This window comes from Poromitra crassiceps (assembly GCF_964638095.1).
Source record: "Poromitra crassiceps genome assembly, chromosome: 7".
Classification (NCBI taxonomy): domain Eukaryota; kingdom Metazoa; phylum Chordata; class Actinopteri; order Beryciformes; family Melamphaidae; genus Poromitra; species Poromitra crassiceps.
In genome coordinates, this window is record NC_139628.1 from 37,522,260 (window position 1) to 37,528,490 (window position 6,231).

At 48.7% G+C, this 6,231-nt stretch overlaps 2 pseudogenes across 2 annotated transcripts; both read right to left on the reverse strand.

Moving 5' to 3' along the window:
- Nucleotides 1-1,309: 1,309 nt before the first annotated feature.
- Nucleotides 1,310-3,934, reverse strand: LOC310779793 (importin subunit beta-1 pseudogene; annotated as a pseudogene). Its single transcript has one exon. The product of its transcript is annotated as an importin subunit beta-1 pseudogene (transcript).
- A 1,375-nt stretch (nt 3,935-5,309) lies between these two features.
- On the reverse strand, nt 5,310-5,570 carry LOC310779264 (cytochrome c oxidase subunit 6B1 pseudogene; annotated as a pseudogene). The gene has a single exon. The product of its transcript is annotated as a cytochrome c oxidase subunit 6B1 pseudogene (transcript).
- Nucleotides 5,571-6,231: the final 661 nt, after the last annotated feature.

Sequence of the window (6,231 nt, forward strand, 5' to 3'; positions counted from 1 at the left end):
CTTTAGAATCCACAAAAGATCGACATACAAAACAGAATGTGAATTATTATCAAATAAAGATGTAAAAAATATATATAATAAAGATTTGTGGGGGAAAGAAGACAATAGAAATCAAACCTAATCCTAAAGTCTGTTTGAAATTAAGTACCGCAGGGATGACGTATTTTGGTAGGCGGAAGGCGGAAGTCCCGGACATGTTGGAGCTTAAGGGGAAAAATTGGGATTTCACTTAAATGCATAAAATAAGGTCTGTGGTTAACAAAAGTTTATGGGAGCGGTAATTTGTGTTCAGCAGCATAATCTTCACAAACGTGAATCACTTTTATGCCTTTTGAAGTGGTATCTGAAAATCGCGTTTAAAAAAATCATAAAAGTGATTCATGTTTGTGAATCCTGCTGAACACAAATTACCACTCCCATAAACTTTTGTTAACAATATACCTTATTCACTTTTCCCCATAAGCTCCAACATGGTACTGTACTTCCAGACTCATTATATAGTCCGGAAGATATAAAGGCTATGTTTCTTTTACACAGTTTGAAAATGGGCGTGATCCAGCAAAGGGGCCTGGCCCCCAATATTAGCCCACGCACGATTTTGCGAACACGACAGCATCAGAACCGTGCAAGATGCAGTCACAAAACTTTACACTTGTGTAGTTGACATAAAAATGAAGGTGGAGTTCTAAAATGGGTCTGATCCGAGCAAGCCCCGCCTCCCCCACATCCCCCCCCCCTTACATCACGTTTGTTGTTACATCCTGGTCAGTTAGTTATAGTCTCTGTCCTGTCTCTCACTCACTTATTCAGTCACTCATTCACTCCCTCTCTCTCTCATCCATGTCAGAAGTATGATTGGTGTTGTACTTGCTACTGGAAGCTTTGACAGGTCGTTGACTTGTGTCTCTCTGTCTGTTAGGATTCTCAATGCCTTCTATTTGGTTCTTTGTCTGGCAAACAGACGCTCCAGTTCTCAGTGGCTATACATATTTGGTTCAGTGTTTCTGCTGCTGCAGGGACTGAGCTTCTCCCGAGTCTCATGTGGTTTTGTCTTTCTGTTTTGTTGTCTGTGGTTGAGTGGCTCCTGTTGTGGTCTGCCTGTAGGCTGTTGGCGTGTAGGCTGTCCTGTAGGATGTACTGCTGCTCTTTGGCCTGCAGGTGTCTGGATTTGACAGGCAGAGCCAACCACAACAACAGACAGAGCAGATGTATTCAGAGGTACCAGGCCCTGTAGAATTTGAGTGAGGGTCCCACAGCAAGTAGGACAAAAGGCACCACCATGTAACTATTGTTCCCGACCAACAACAAATCAGGCCTTGCTCTTCAGCTTGCGGAGCTTGTTTGTGGCCCAGGTGGCCACCCTCTTGGTTTTGGTGATCTTGGATCGCCGGCCCTCTGTCAGCAAGTCGTTGATGAGAGGACGCACTTCCACCAGCTTCATGAAGTCCTTACCGAACGCAGCACACAGGTCACCTATGAGTCCGGCAGCTTTGGCCACCACTCCGTCAGAGTGGTCGTCATCCTCCGCTATGTGGTGAATGAAAGACAGGATGAACTCCACCCGAGGCAGGAACAGCATCACATCAGGGTGAATGTTCTCCTGGTCTCCCTTAAGGCCCTGGATGATCCCAGTGTAAGCCTCCAGGCAGCCCTCCCTCAACTCATTCAGATAGTCCACCATGTCGTGGTCCGTCTTGTCGACCTGGGCCTCTGACGCCTGCTGCAGGGCGTCCAGCACGATCTCCAGGTATTTCTTGAACTCTCCTCCGATGGCCAGAGCGATGTCACCAAACACCGACAGGATCTGGGGCTTCACAGACCGGTGGACGTTCTCATTCCCCAAGTTCTCCAGCAGCATCTGCATGATCTCGTCACAGTAAGGCAGGATGTTGGACGTCAGAGCTCTGGACAGGTCACATACCAGACCCACCGCTGCAAGACACACCTGATATTCAGAATAGTTCTTGAGTCCAATCCCCAAGAAAGGCTTGAAGGCATCCATATATTTCTGGAAGTCACTCCCCAGCACTTCCACCAGCGTGGAGACAGCCATGAGCGCATCCTCCTGCACACCTCCGGAGCCGGCGGTGCTCTGGAACATCCGGAGCAGCGAGGTCATCACCACGTCTGAGATCTGCAGGGCGTCCTGATGGTGCAGCTTGCGAAGCACATTTTGTAGAGTGGCACACAGTAGTGACTGCAGGTCATTGAACTGGATTCTGTCTGAGGTGCTCTGGATGTGAGACTCCATCTGTAAGAGTTGCTGCAGTCGCTCCATGATGACCAGGATGGTTTTCTGGACAGTGGGGTAGCAGTCCGTGGCGCTGTTCTTAACAATCTCCATCAGAGCCTCGTAGGCGGCCGAGCGCAGGTTATTCTGGTGGCCGTCGGGCCTGTCTGTGGTCTCGAGGAGTTTCTGGACTATGATTTCGAAGGAGGAGGAGAGGCAATAGGTGATGGGCCCCTCCTGGTCCTCCGCCGCGTCCATTGCCTCATAAGCCGCCTCCGCCAGGCTGGAGAGTGCCCAGCAGACGTTGGAGGCCACCCTGGGCTCGGCCCCCAGCCCCTCTATCAGACACTGCAGCAGCGGAGCCAGGTAAACCTCGTCGATGGCCGCCTCCGGCAGCAGCTCACAGATCCTCTCCACCGCCCAGGCCGTGGTGTCCCTCACCACCACACTGGGGTCCTTCATTAGCTCTATCAGGGTGGGCATAGCCTGTCGGACGAGGAGTTTGAGCTGGTTGAGTTCAGGCCCCTCCAGGATGGAGCCGAAGGCCATGACCGAGGCGTCCCGGTAGCGCCAGTCTGAGTGCTTGATGTGTTCTTTGATGAAGGGCAGGACGTGCGGGACCACGTCGTCCTCACAGCATGTCGCCAGCAGCATCAAACACACGCCGGCTGCCTTGCACGGGTTCCAGTCATCATCGTCAGCGTCCTCATCCTGTTTGGTGAGGGTCTGTATGAGGATAGGAACCAGGTACTGCAAGGCCCCTTTGGCGTAGAATTTACTTGTATGCTCCGGGGGCCGTCCCTGCTCCGAAAGCTCAGAGGCTTCATTGGCCAGGTCCATCTCCCCATCACAGACGTTGGACCAGAACTCGATGCCCTGTAAGGCTACCTCGTCCATGTCACTCTTCATGGCTTCTATGGTGATCGCAAACAGAGCAGGGCCCATGTACGTCTCCATGTACTGGTAATACAGAGACATGATTTTCACCAGGTTCTGTAAGGCCGCCACACGCACTCTGGTGTCGGGACACTGGGTAGCTTCACACACCACCTGCATGATGAAGTGTCTCTCCGTCTCGTTGTCAAAGTTGACCTTAGTGAACTCCAGTGAGTTGAGCAGGGCGTTGGTGGCGGCCAGTTTGACGTTGTTGGGCTCCTCCCTCATTCCCTGGATGATGGCTGTCAGGATCTGGTTGGCGTTTTCCTGCAGCTCCTCCGGGTCTATGTCCTGGCAGATGTAGCCAATGGCCTCCAGGGTGGACTCCTTCATATGTTCGATGCTGGAGGGATCTGTGACATTGGACACCAGCTGGGGGATCAGCTCGGGCCACTGGCTGATTGGGATCTCGGCGCAGGCGATCCCGGCGACGCACTGGGACGCCGAGCTGGGCCGGTACGTCTCTGTGCCCAGCGTCTGGAGAACAAAGGTCTTGATCTCACGTCGTGCTTGGGCGTCGATGTCCAGCCATCTCTGCTGGTACTGTGTCTTGACATTGGGGTCTTTGGAGGTCAGAGAGTTTTTCACCTGCAGGCCGGCTGCCACACGAGTGACCTGAGTGTTCCCTGGGTTCGCCAAAACCTTGGACAGCTCCACCAGGAACGTCGGCAGGTTCTCAATCGCTGCCTGCTCCAGAAACGTCTGTGCCTGTTCCCGTTCATACTGATCTGGAGAGACAGTTTTTTCAAGAACTGTGATGAGCTCCATTCCATCCCCCAGTGTAGCCAGGGAAATGTTGAATTATCGTACCTGAGGGTTAAAATTGTTGTTTTTGGAGGGAAATTATCATACACGAGCAGCAGCTTCTTCTTATGGCTTTCCAGCAATTGCGTCTTCCACCACTTATATAGCCTCAGCAGGAAGGATTTATGACCTCACTGATGACATCATAATTGCTCGAGTGACATCACTGATGACATCACAATTGCTCGAGTGACATCGCTGATGACATCACTCGGGTTGAGCAATTGTGTGCCGATGATGTCACAATGTCAAGAGTGATGTCACTCAAGAGTGATGTCACTTGGGCGACGCGAGCAGTGTGTGTGTATATTACACCATCACTGATTACATCACTGACCAATGACATCACAATTGCTCGAGTGACTTTAGTGTGAAATCACTGACATCACTCACTGATGACATCACTCCAGAAGGAGGCGTTAATGCAACATAAATATGCAGCCACAACACCACAGAAGAAGAAGCTGTGTATAAGACTTTTTTTTCTTGGAAATAGGTCTGACTCTGATGTCGTCAGACTTTAACATGTAATTTTCCATTCACAACACTTACGGCAAAAAACCTAGTGGGCACCCTCTCACTCCATGCCCGCATATCACTGTTTCAACACTGACACACGTGCACACACGTACACACACACGCTCCCACACTAGCGTTTATGCAAACACGCTTACTCTACTTCTCTTTGCGTGTGTACGTTACCTGCCTGGATGCTAGGATCCGTGGGGTCGCTCCTCGTGAACAGACAAGGGCTGACTGAGTTCAGTCAGTTTTTATTGTATTTCTTTTAACGGAAACAGTGGTGCGTTGAACAATGCGTTGATCTGTTGGATCGACTGAAGCACTCCGCAAGTAAATGCCAGGTGTGGTAACCATGAAAACATTAGCATCATCTAACTTAAATGTGACCATTTCATCAAAGACATTGAAAATATGATTTTATTTAAGAGACAAAAACAGCTTACCTTGTTATTCAATGTGTTTTATTATAATTGTCAAATAAAATGATTTTATTTTTTTATATGAAAACATTTGGACTTCAAAAAGTTTTTTTTCCTCCAAAAAATCTGTCTTGAAAAGGAGGTCATCTTATCAAGGTTCATCTTATATTCTGACCAATACGGTATACGTTACATATCCCCCCCACACACAAACTTTTCCTGAGACATTTTAATCCAGAATCTAGTCTTTTTGCTAGTTGTCTAGTCTTTCTAGTCTTATTCAAAAGCAGCAGTAGTGGTGTAGTGGGTAAGGTAGTGGAGGAGCCTTTAGGGCTCCAACCATTGCTAGAAACATAGATGAAGTCTTTGGGAGACCAACAGCTTTGGAAAGGGCAGTCTTAGATCTTTCCTGGGAAGGTCCCCTCCTCTCTCTGGTCGTCCCATTTCTGAACCCAGGACATGGGGCAGAGTGACTTGTAGACCCTCTTGTACCAGTCGCAGCGGGCGGGGTCCACTCCCTTGGCGTGCAGGGCTTTTTGACAGCGGTGATAGTCCATGTAGTTGACCCAGCAGTTCTTCGTCTGGTTCACGTTGGGGAATCTGGCGTCAAAGGGAGCAGTGCGGTAATTATTCAGTTTAGCTTGAATGTCTTCAGCCATCTTTACTTCTGGAGATTTACCAGTCCTACTCATAGCCCAGGGAAGGATTTATGACATCACTCGCGCACTCAATGATGATGTCACTCGAGCAATTGTGATGTCATCAGTGATGATGTCACCACACCAGTGATGTCACTCTGCTGCAAATGGCAGCAGCATGTCTATTTTGCGCTGTCGCGTTAACTATAATGTATTCTTACTATAAATGTTATTATGTTATTATATTATTATTATGGAAGTTGTAAGCAGTTCTCAAACTACAAATCCAATTGCAGATCAGCATTTTGAGTAGTGGATATCGCACTAAGCAGGACGACCTTTGTGCAGTCGTAATCAGAAAATTACACCTTAATGTGGTCCCATTTGGAAAGCAGGATATATATATATATACTATTTCAACAACTCTGCACCCCCCATATCAATCTACAAGACCTCAGTCAGTGGCCACCATTATATTTGAATGACACTTCTGTGTTCAGGCAGAAATCACATCTACCCAAACTAAATTGACGTGGACCAGTTTTCCATATCAGAGGTGCTCTCCTGCAGTCAAGTGTGTGTATCTGTTTGTGTGTGTGTGTGTGTGTGTGTGTGTGTGTGTGTGTGTGTGTGTGTGTGTGTGTGTGTGTGTGTGTGTGTGATCTCATTTCTGTATCGTTTC